This window comes from Phaethon lepturus, unplaced genomic scaffold (genome assembly GCF_000687285.1).
Source record: "Phaethon lepturus isolate BGI_N335 unplaced genomic scaffold, ASM68728v1 scaffold33552, whole genome shotgun sequence".
In the NCBI taxonomy this organism is placed as follows: Eukaryota; Metazoa; Chordata; class Aves; order Phaethontiformes; family Phaethontidae; genus Phaethon; species Phaethon lepturus.
The window spans coordinates 3,712-15,859 of record NW_010521796.1 but is presented as its reverse complement, the minus strand read 5'-3'; the positions used below and the strand labels follow the sequence as shown (position 1 = coordinate 15,859).

General features: G+C 38.2%; 1 protein-coding gene across 1 annotated transcript in view; it reads right to left on the bottom strand.

The window, feature by feature from the left end:
* THRAP3 (thyroid hormone receptor associated protein 3) overlaps positions 1-5,539 on the bottom strand; it is a 21,043-nt gene extending 15,504 nt beyond the window's left edge. The window contains exon 1 of the mRNA XM_010281630.1: positions 5,454-5,539. The gene's annotated coding sequence lies outside the window, so the exon portion shown is untranslated. The remainder of the gene's footprint in view (positions 1-5,453) is intronic.
* Between the last annotated feature and the right edge of the window lie 6,609 nt (positions 5,540-12,148).

Genomic DNA, 12,148 nt, shown 5'->3' with positions numbered 1-12,148 from the left:
GGAAGAGCTCTAGAGCCTTTTCTGTCCAGCCATTACAGCGCTTCTCAACTGTAGGAATAGCTGACCTTTTAATCACTGTACCCAGCCATACACAAAATTCCTTACAATTTAAAATTTGATCATGTTGCAAAATATGCTGCAGGTTTTGAACCCCTGTCAGTTCCAGGTATAGCTCTTCAGCTTAAATGCAAAATGCTTTGGCTGCTGACTTGGCATGGAAGAAGGGGACTCCACTCCACTGAGGGGATTCGCTCCTCAGATTAAATTCCCAGCCTCCTTTATTTCCATTCCTAGAAACCAGAGGTTTCAGCAGTGGGCTGGAAAAGGGACTAAGTGCTAGTTTGAGTTAAGTGTTTGGATTGTTGAATATTCCACATTAGCAGTTGGTATCAAGATTTGAACTCTGAAATTCCAAAGATAGCTGACAAAGCTGAGAAGAAAACTTGCTCTCTAAACAACACATAACTTTCATTCACAACATCAGAAACAATTTATTTTGCATTTTACAGAACTCTTTAGGAATTTCTATAAGAAATTGCATTTTGTCCCCTCAAAGTGAGTAAAATACTGCACGTCTCTCACGTTACTTACAGAAGCTTAAAATACACAAGGGCCACAGTAAAAATCTAATCAATGTTTTTAACATACACAGCAGTCCACAACTGCCTGTGGCTTTGAGACCCCTTAACAATCTGCTCTATTTAAGTAAGCAGAAGTCCTTGGCCTCTGCTGCCCTAGGAGAGAATAAAATAAACACTGTGCAAGTACATGAGATCATGGAGCCCCTGAGAAAACCAAGCATCAATAATTGTTGTGATGGTCCAGAGATTACACACTGTAAGTTACTTTATTTATTGCAGTGGCTAAAAAGCATCTCAAATAATGAAATGAACAAAGAGGCATTTTGACAACAAACTGCCAAAACCTGAGCACCTGTGAAAAACACTCTGCAACATTCATCACTCACATTCTAGAGAGGGGAAAAACTAAGATTGCTCTGGGAATTAGAAAAAGGATTGTAAAGAAAACATTTGCATTAACTGAGTACTGCAGGAAAGTTATCAACAAGTTTTTCTGGAAAAGTGACTAACAAATTAGAGCCAGAAAGAAAAAAGGAACTATATTAGCAAAAGCTTATCCTTTTCTTCACCTATTGATTAAGAATAGAGACATTTAGGTATATAAACACAACCAATCGAGTACTTTTGCAGCTGCATCCATTTTAAGCAAATTCCAGTGCACTGACTTGCAACGTCTTCACTTTCCCTCACTCTCCAAAGCCACATTACATATATGGTTACTAAATACTCCAACTACTGCCAGGGCACTTTCAGGAACAGCACAACGCCTGGCACAGGAGCAACTGCTGGCTAAGTTCCTCATCATGAGAGGTGGTACTTTCCAGAAATGGGAAGTTGGCTTTTATTTTAAAAATCATGTTACATGTCCCCATTCTTTATTTTCACTATACTAAAGATGCTATATCAATTCACCTGAAGTATTTTAATATATTCCACACGATAAAGTATGTAGGAAAAAAAAAGTTTCCTATTTTATTAGGGAAAAATAAGTCACACCAGGATGAAAAAAAATCAAAAAGCACTACCACTGAAGTTCACTCTTATGCATGGTCATTTTTCAGGGAAAGAATGTGTGAAAGGACCATTTATAAATATTTCCTTTTAATTTACTAAACACATCTATTGAAACAGCAACATTTCCTACCTGGCCAAAACAATCAGAAGTTTAGCAGAGTAAATCAAAACATGGAAGAGAAGCAGAAGAAACAAATGGTAACACAAAAACTAGAAGATACAGGAAAATGATCTAAATTGCCTCTCAGAATCAGAGAGCTGCTGCCAACTGAATCCTGAGGGGCTTTGAGACAATAAACCCAGGAAAAAAAACCCTACATTCTGTAAGGAGATTACAAATATATCCCATAAACTGTGTAATTTCAGGATAGCTCTACTGAATGACAACCCTGCAGTTAAAGAACAAACTACACTTCGACATATCATCATCTGTGAGTTGCCTGTACTTACACTGAACTCTGTGCTACTTGAAATATTTTAATAGACTAATATAATTACAACAGCTTGCACCACAGCTCCTCTCTGAACTACATCATTTTGCAATAAAAAGCACATGGTTAGACTGAGTGCCTGAGCACAGTAAAAGTGGCAGTAAGTCTCAGTTAAGTCCTGAGAAGGCCTCAAAATAGTTTTGAAAAGTATCACTTTGAGCTGTTTGAAATTCTTTGTATTTTGCTTTGATCCACAGCACTTACTAGCCAAACACTAGTTTAGTATGTGTGATGCATGTCAAAAGCTCTCATCTTATAAGTTTTTTTTATCTTTGTCAATATTTTTGAAGTCAATTCATTCCTACCATGTGAGGTAACTCCTACTAGAATAGAAACTGAGTTGCTATGCTCTATCAGCACTCAAAAGGTTAAAGAAACTAAATATTGGAGTCATTTCAGCTCCCCAGTGTTAACACTGCAGTTGTAAACTTAACTGCGATATATATTTAGTTGTTCTAAGAATTAATGGCTGACTCAGATAAAACGCGTTCAGCTGGTAAGCAATAAGAAACTGTTCTGGAAGAATCTATTCTTATAAAACATCCTAAGGATTACTCTGATTTTAAAGAAAGATGCCTGTAAATGAAGCAAAGGCAAACTGTGAGAGCAGCAGTGGCTGCTCAGTTACCTTACCATTTAGGTTTCTCCACTGAACATGATGCTGTGCCCCCAAAGCACGCATATGCATATAGCCTCACATAGTTCACTCGGCCCAGGATGCTGCTTTTTGAAACACTGGAGGGTAGAATGTGTCTGATCCTGAGTGGGGACTGCAGGAGAAGCATTTACACAGTGCTAACGACAAGTCTCCATAGCAATCTGCTCTGCTAGAGGTCACATTTCCTTCCTGCTTACAGCTACAGAACTGCCTTCCCGTGCCAGGGGCTCCACCTCTACCTCAAAAGGGACACGGTTGCCTGACCCAGGTCTCATCTCCCAGCAGAGACGAGCATGACTGCACACATCTGGTGGAGATGCACTCCTGGAAGCATTACCAGCAATTTTCAAAATGGTTCTTTTTTGGTTTGTCTTTTCTGAAGATGCAGTTATAAGCTGTCCAGCAGATCTTCCCAAGCAGTATAGTCTCACATTCAAAAATACCAGCACTGATACTGACCATGCTGAATTTAAAAGTTCTGGTAAGGTATTTCCCTATTGGAAAACAGATGCTTGACATCTTGTTTATCTGCCATAAAACTACATTATGTAACATACCTCATAATGCAACGCACACCAAGTCTGAAAAAACAATCTGTATTCCAAATGAGTTTGCGAAGTTCACTCATAACCACACAGACTTAAAACTAGCTGTGTTTACTGCAAGCCAGATCTGAAATCACTGAAGTTGGTCACTGAGAGAAATCTAACAGCTAGCTGTTTAGGCTGCTGAAAGTACATTGCCAAAGCAAGTTACTAAGCTTTTTTTTTTTTTTGAGATTCTTATTGTAAGAAACATGGACATTTCAGCAGAAAACATGGAAATCTGTAGATTGCCATGTGCTGTGAGTACCATCAACTCAAAGGTGTAAAGTTCAGTCTTATTTGAAAACAAGCAACAGTCAACGCTTCATTGAACAGTAAGACAAACTGGCAAACATCTCTTACTGGAATAAGCAAATTTGAACACTTCTTCCATAGTTTAAGGAAAGTAAAGGCAGAAGGTTTGCTTGAGCTGTGAAAGTCTTTGACAGCAAACAGTAACTCAAGTGAATTTGATTTCTCGCAGCAGAACATTGCTACGTTACTTATAACCCCTTCTTGGCATCAAAGATTTCCCACCCTGACCCCAAGGCATACACCTGGAACTCTTCAAACCTGTTTCTTGTGAAGGAAAGCAGGCAACACAGGCTAATCAGTTCTGCCTGTAGTTTTAGTAATATTTATACAAGCTACTTCATTCTGGAAGTTCTTGAGCTGCTTTAAGATAACATTTTTTTGCCACACTACAAACAGTGCCATTCAGAAAGGGAATTACAAAGGCAGTGAACTCAGTAGAGAATAAGTTGTACAAGACATTTGTCTTAAAAGCACTGTGCATCTTTAATATCTACAAAGAAAAAAATATAAAAGCCAAGTTTGTAAAGGGTCTTCTCCAAGGATGAGAATTGTAAGCGACTCAAGTCATCTACAAAGTGAAGACAAGGCCAGAATCAACCCTCTTTGATGTTTAGCAGTAACCTTTGTGGATGGTCTTCTGCAGACATCCATTTCTACTTCTTTAGAACTATAACAAAATTTAACACAGATGTCTCCAAGGATATTTGGGTTGATGTGCAGTTTGACTAATTACTAACCTTAGCAACAAAGCCCATGTACAAAGTTCCCACCCTGCCAATACAATTAATTGTTCATCTAAATTCTAAACTTAATCCATGTCATGAGAGAGGTTACAAATGTTCTGTTTTACAAGAACATTTTTAATCCAGACCAATTCTGTGATGCCATTCATATCAGCCCTACTGACAAATATGAGGGGTGTTGAGATGGAGAACCAACAACCTGGACGCCTCTCACTCTCAAAATAAGCATCTCCTAAAATTTGGAGGCTATCTCAAGAAGCAAAGTTTGCCTTCTCCATTTTTAAATCCTCACTGCAATCCATCATACCACTCAAAGGGGTGAAAACAATAGAAGAGCAAATGCTCCTACTAAGCCACCACACTGGACTTTGTCCAGAAGACAAATTATTGTCATGAAACTGTGTCAGGAAAGTTAATGTTTTACCTGTTTTAAGTCTCCTGACAGAACTCAAAAGAACAGTTCAACTTTGCTCCACAGCAAGGGAAAAAAGTCACCATCAAGAGCCTCTTACTGCTGCACACTTCCACTAGCTACCACAGCTTCAGAATTTAAGGAGAATTTTTATGGCCACTGACTGTAATGAGTGCAACGCTGCGGCAAAAGAACAAAAGGGAGGGCGGGGAATATGGGTCAGGGGAATTTAGATCCGTATTACATTTCATAATTTGGCCAATTAAGGTATATAGGGGAAAGCATTCCTTTTCTCCCAAAAGTCACAAGGGTGTAAATCCAAAAATCATTCAACATAGCATTAAAAAAACCCCTAGGTACTACTTCTTCCAGGACATCCAAGATTATTTCACAACATTGTTCTATTTTACCCTTGTATTTCACAGCTATTTGGAAAGACAAGTCAAAACACTGCAAGACTTGAGGCTGAGTTTTTTCTTCAAAATCTGTATAGTCCTTTTTGCACAGCAACATTGACAATGAAAAAAAGAATTCAACCGATACAGTTCGACCTGCAGTATGCTCAGGATAGAAGGGATCTAAGAAGGTATGTTCCGAATCCCAAGACAGGCAGTTTTGACAATTTTGAAGATTTTATTTTCTATTATGTGCCTACCTGCTTAAGCAGGTTCACACCTTGCACCCTTCAACAGTCAGGTTTCACCGTCTCAGCTTTGTCAATTATGAAATGAGGAAGCAAACCTGAAATGAGAAGAAAATGCACTGAAGCATCTTTGTATGTACATTGTTGTACTTACTGCCACCAACGATCAACAGGAGTCTAGCTTCCTTAAACTATTATCCAGTGCTGTACCCAAAATGTTCATCATATCTTAAGCATTTCAGCAGAGCTCATATGTTGCAAAAGTTCAACACCCACTTCACCATGAATTCTTTCACGTACTTTTATAAAGAACATAGCTTTTAGAATGGTTATTCAAGCTTTCAAAATTTTAAGTCTACTTCTTCCTTCCTTCCTCCACCTCCCCTGCCCCCATCCCACCTCCTGTTATATACATACTAATTGCTGTCATTACATCTGTACAGCCGTAGTGAAGTAATTTCTCTCAGCTCATATGTATGGTCTTACTGGATTCAGGACTAAGTATTTTCCCATATTGTTAAAGAGAATCCACAAGCCAAAAGAAACAATTGTTTTCCTGACAAATTCATCCATCAGCATATCGCCGTCTTCAAAGGGTGCCACCAGTCCACTCTGAGCTGTTTTGACAGGTCTACAATTACATTTCAGAATCCTTCCATGCACTGCTGGAGGGGTGCAAGTTTCAGAAAAGAAAACAACAGTAAACACAACCTCATAAATTACTCCATGTTATTAAACCTCTGATCTAACAGCAAGAATGTCATTTACTCTGTTCAACCATGAAATAAACTTGTTTAAAGCTATTAATGTTTTCTGTTTACTTCATTGAAAAAAGGTTTCAAGGCTACTTTAAGATTATACTTTCCCTGAAACGGCGATTAAGCCCTATTCTCACCCAAGAGGGAAGGACGTATTGCAAGGTTTAGTGTTTTCTAAATCATGCTTACCAATCTTTGAAAAAAACAAAATAAATACCACCACATCACAGACCTTTTTTTTTGCGCTGTTATCATGTCCATCCATCTAAACATCCATGAAAGAGAGAAATCTTGCCTTTTACCTTACAAAGACTTTTGACATTCAGTCTTTCACAGTGGCTACCAGGAAATTGCCATAATTTTTGCTTGCTTTGTGATAAAACATTTGGGTTTTGTTTGTTTTTTTGCCAATTCCCCAAACACCAACATTACCACAGACTTTTAGTACAATCCACTGCACATAGGTGTTGACCAGATAATAAGCTGGCTGAATTACCTTTTGTAGAAGAATACCGTTTTCGTATTTAGAGCACTACTACAAAAAATGAACCAAGACAACACACAGCAAGCAAGAACAGCTAACCTTTCTTCCAGATATGGAAAGTAGGCAACGTGCTCAGTGCTCTCTGCTGAAGCAGAAATCATAGTCCAGGAGTTTCTTATTCCAGAACACTGTAAAGAACATTTCTATATGCCAAGACATGGGTCAAATGAAGAACATTTCTAAGTTTTCACAATGCCTTTTTCCAGGAATTTGCTTCCCATTTCCAACTGGCCTGCATTACTTTTAATGACTGTCTCTTTCCATCCTCCACTCCTTTTTGAAGTTTTTTCAAGCAGTACTCATCATTTCAGACCTTTTACAGATGTTAAAGTAGAACAGAACCATCACAGCCCTGTACGGAGAAGCCATCTAACAAAATGTTACAGCTGAAATCACTCCATCTCAAACATGTCATCAAGGATTGCTATACCACGTAGCATCGTAATTTGCCAGCTTCAAGAGAAAAACATAGCAGATATGTCCCTACCAAAAGAAGTAACTATTTGTCTTCGTATCTGTCTACAATACACCGAGCATAAACACTAAGTACATTTGGAAACAAGTAAAATGGTTTATGTACATACCTCAGAAGTGTGCACGGACTGCAAAACTAACTACAGTACTTTCAGTTTATTATACAGCATTTACAAAACATTAACCTGCAAATATTAAGTATTTTGTAAAAGCATTTGTAGAAAGGTCTATATAATTGTCGTAGGAAAACAAAAATTTAGTTGTTCACTTCTGGCCAGCATTTAATAACAGTTACAGTTTATTTTGCTGTAAGACCCAAAGCAAACAAGACAGCACCTCATTAGTGAAAACATTCCCGCCTGGGCATCTTGTCATCCATTTAGCATTCACTAGCACTAACATTCAGTTTGGGGAGAAACAGCTGAACTGCTACTTTATTATTTGCTCACAACAGCCTTCATTATCAGGGAACAAAAAAAAAAATTAACTCTCCTTCAGCCAAATCTACAATTCTTAATCCTGAGCTCCAAAACTCAAACAAGATTAGTTAATTCTTAAAAAAAAGTCTACAAAATCCCTACAAAGTATACTTTGTATAATAACGCAACAGCAATCACTACAGAAATAAACTTATAAAAAAAAAGTCACAGAACTACGTAGTAAAAAAATCAATTTCCCACATAACAAGCTTTTTAATACTTGAATAAGATACCTGAAAGGCTTACATCAATTTAAGCTGTGGCAGCCGTTGTCCTAACCAAGAAACTGCTTCTTTACAACTTTTACACCCCAGAAGATAAAACTTATTTATTGCTGGATTGACCCTATATCCCAATTAGTACTCTAAAAGACACCAAAGATAGTAGAAAATGCTGACATGAGCCAAAGTCAGCAATGTGTTCTTTTTGAAAGCATTGAAAATAAGAAAGTAGCTATTTATAAACTTAAACAATAGTAATTACCTAAATCCAGGCTTAACAGAGGCAGAAAATCTGATCAAGCAATTAAAAATCCAGTCCTACTCATGATCTTGTAATTCCCAACCCTGTAAAAATCACCACTTCTGTGTATTTTAATTCAGCTGACTCCCAGAAAAGCAGAGGTGGCAGGTGGCACCTGTAGATACCTCAGAAGACTTGGGTGAAGAATACTGCTGTTAGGAACTACCAAGTATTAGTTATGATACAATGACAAACTACAGGAAATAAAGTGTCAAATAAAACACAACAGTAACAACTGTCAGCATCTTTTAAAATTAATTTCCATATGATCTTGTTTCAGTTTAACTACCTGCAGAATAAGAGTTGCACTATATCCAATACCAAATTGCTACTTCAACACCAAGTAACACCGATATGAACAAATCAGTTAAATGAGCCAAAAATGAGCTACTGGGCTCACGTAAAAACACACACAGAACTTCGTACTTTCCCTTGCACTCAGGCGCAATAAACTTAGCAAAAGCAGTCTGACACCAATGTCAAACCAGAGCAATCTTTGTTTACTAGACATGTACCTGGCAAAGAACAGAAGAGCTACTTTTTTTTTCCTGCAGCAAGAGCCCCAGAAGGGTATTTTTCATAGCACGCATTAATTCCTGGGAAGGATCTGCAATCCAAGCAGCACTTCGCCCTTGCACCTGTCGCAGCTGCGGCAGGGATCGCAGCACACTGGCAGCTCGTGCAGAGGGACACACCAGGGAACACCCCAAAACCCGCCTCCCTTCAACCCAGCCATGGTTAGCACAAAGACCTGACACCTGCTCTTCCCTTGCAGCTCCCAGATCTATCCGTTTTATCAAAGAGCAAATCAAAATAATGACCACAGCAGTTTGACTACCACAAATTCCTACATTAGATTAAAAGTTGAAAATAATACTCCTAAATCAGTTAACTTCGACAACCATCAATATACTGAAGTGAACTAAAGCTCCTTTTCTAAAAGAGCAGTCCAGAAGCAGGACAAATTAACCTTGCTATGCATGACAGCTACGTAAAGTCTATTTCTCAGCAAGCTATGTACTGTAGCTGCACAAGATTTTGCTGTGAACTTACTTGAAGTGGAAAAAAGGTTGCAGCTATCTACATGTCAGAGGACACTGGAAGTGCCAGCAGTAACATACAGAGTACAGAAAGCACACCCTGGCTTTGCTAGCTCAGAAATTAAGATCTAATAATCTCACTTTCTACTTGATTCTTCCTTTTCAAGATGAGGTTTGGTCTTGCACCAAAAATTAAGTATGCTTTTGATATCAACAGAGCACTTAAGGGGAAGAAAGAGCGACCTGCATAGCTCTCACTGCCAGCCTAGTGGACTGCAAATTAAAATGCTATTCCTAATCACCCAGTTCAAATTTCATTAGGGTAACAAAAAGCAGAACAATTCTGCTTGCTAGATCAAGTATCCAGTGTATGTTTTCAGGAGATTAATGACACAAGTTAAACTAAAGCCTGCAGATGGAGCTACCAATCTCCTCAACAAACTTTTTCCTGGACAACATTGCTAAAAACAAAAACAACAAAAAACCCCAAACCAAAACAGCGTGTTCTACTTTAATACATGCCAAACACGCTTTGGGGGAAAAAAGTTCAGATTATTCTGCCATGGCAAGAGCAGCACTAGTTTGTCAACAGTTCCAGTTTCTTTGTAGTCCATATGCTTTTAAAATTAAGGTTTTCCTTCAAGCATGTTTGGGTTTTCACAAAATTAAACTAATCCCTAAAGAAGTTTAATATTGAGCTCCAGCCCTGGCTTCAGATAATTAGAAACAGGTTCTATAGAATGGCTGGAAGACTATTTACAGATTCTTCCACAAAGGACTGATTCTGCAAATTGCAGTGCTCCAAAATCCCTTTCAAAATAATTTGACCAGCTATAAGCACCAATTGGTGACTTCAATTCTGACACTAGTTACTTGGCTAAAAACTATTTTATGTATGTTTGAGCTTAAAAAGTCTTACGTTGTTATTCAGACAGTTTAGTGACAGGGAGCTCAAAGAAAACAAATCCAAGAAAAAGCTGATTAGAAATATGGATGTTTTTGTTAAAAAAGTCAGGCAGCTGGATTTTCTGTTGAATGCAGAAGAAAAACATCCATAATTTAAAAAAAAAAAAAAAAAAAGAAAACCTATTTCATCAGCTTTTTGCTTCCAAACCTATACAATCTGGGAACAGACAAACAGAAAAATCAAATCCTTCCCAAAACTAATGGCTTCCTAATAGTGCAGCCCTACTACTTTAAGAGATTTTTGGATGTGAACTGAACCCTTGTCAAAACTGTTGGGGTGTCTGTGAATCCTTGTGCCTGTAGTTTCAGAACCCCTAAGAGAAGCAAGAAATGGTCCAATTTACATAAAAAAACACTATTCACAAATCAGTTAACCAAAAGAATTCAAACTTGTGCATAATTTAAGTTATTGTGCTACTCCCCATGCAGCAATGGACGAATAAGCTGTGACCTCCAGTGAAGTTTTCAACCCTCTTAGGTCACTGCAGCCTGGAAACCAACAGACTCCGCACACCTTCATTAGAGTGACCACAATACACTTACAAAAATGTGGAAGTTAGGCTTCCAAAGAAACAGCAAGTAATATGAAAAACAATTGAATCTGGGGCTCTTTGGAATATCTTCTGAAATACACAGTACAGTTACAGCCAAAAATGAATCTGTCCTAAAGGATTACTAATCTTCGCACATTTAACCTATGAAAATACAAGCTCCAGCAACTTTCTCTTATAAACTGCAAAAAAGTAAAACCATTCACATATTTATTCTCAAGCCAGCACTTGATTTATCTCTACTTTAACTTGAGTCTTGTTACCTCAGGAGAAAACAAGGAAAAGGATTTCCATGACTTGGTATAACATTAGAAGTTCTTTAAAAAAAAAAAATCATGGAGTTACTGTAAGCATAAGCCATCACAACAGGCTACCCCTACACTCTGCTAGGCTACAAAACAGAGGTAAATGCTTGTCCACAGAAATCTTGTACGTATGGAATAAGCTTATTTGAACAGATGGTTTTCAGTGCTGTGTTTACATACCTTGTATAAGTCTCCCATCAATTATGTTTCTGAATACTGCTTTATTAGGAGCAATTGAGCTCTCACCTATATAAAAAAAGGAAAATCAAATTTAAACAAACCAAGATACCAGCAAATCCTCACATTTTACAAGCATAGGAAAGGATTATCATTTTAGCCATTCATCCCAGCACCATTTCCCGGTAAAAAAACCTGCCAAAATTACTTAATCTAATCAGATAGTTCATACACAGATCCTTAACTCAGAAAAGCAATCACATCCACAGCCCTATAAAAGCAATTAACTGTAATAATTTACACAGATACACAGGGCCTGAAATAATCAGGTACACAACCCTCACAAGATATCATGTGTACAGCCTCTGTTAAGGCACAAGTTAACATAATCAATATCAAGCCTAATTCCCCTGAGAACAGAATTTCATCTTAAACCCCCCTCACACCCCCCAAGCCACCCCCTTTTGTGCTCTCAGAGCGGAGAAACCTATGGGGTTACTTGCCAGCTTTCCTTTCCTCCTTTCACTCAACCAAAGGTAAAAGTGAAATGCGGGCAGCAGCGGGGAGGACATACACTGGCTAGCTGTGCAAGCTACAGCACCCCTCACATTACAGCGGGGGTTTTTTTGGGTTTTGTACAGCCACCTTACACTGTAAATCATGACAGGCTAAAAATGGCCAGATGATGAATGTGGAGATGAAATTATGAGCAGTCCATTCGTTCTTGTATCAAAGGAGTAGTAGCTATGAGCAGGGCTTTGCAAAGAAACCTCATTCTTGTAAAAGTACAACAGGGGAGAAACGTACAAAGTATTTTCATATGTGATAGGAAAAAAGAGCACTGACAGAAACTCCTCCTTGGGTAAGAAACTACAGCCCCCCCAAGGACCC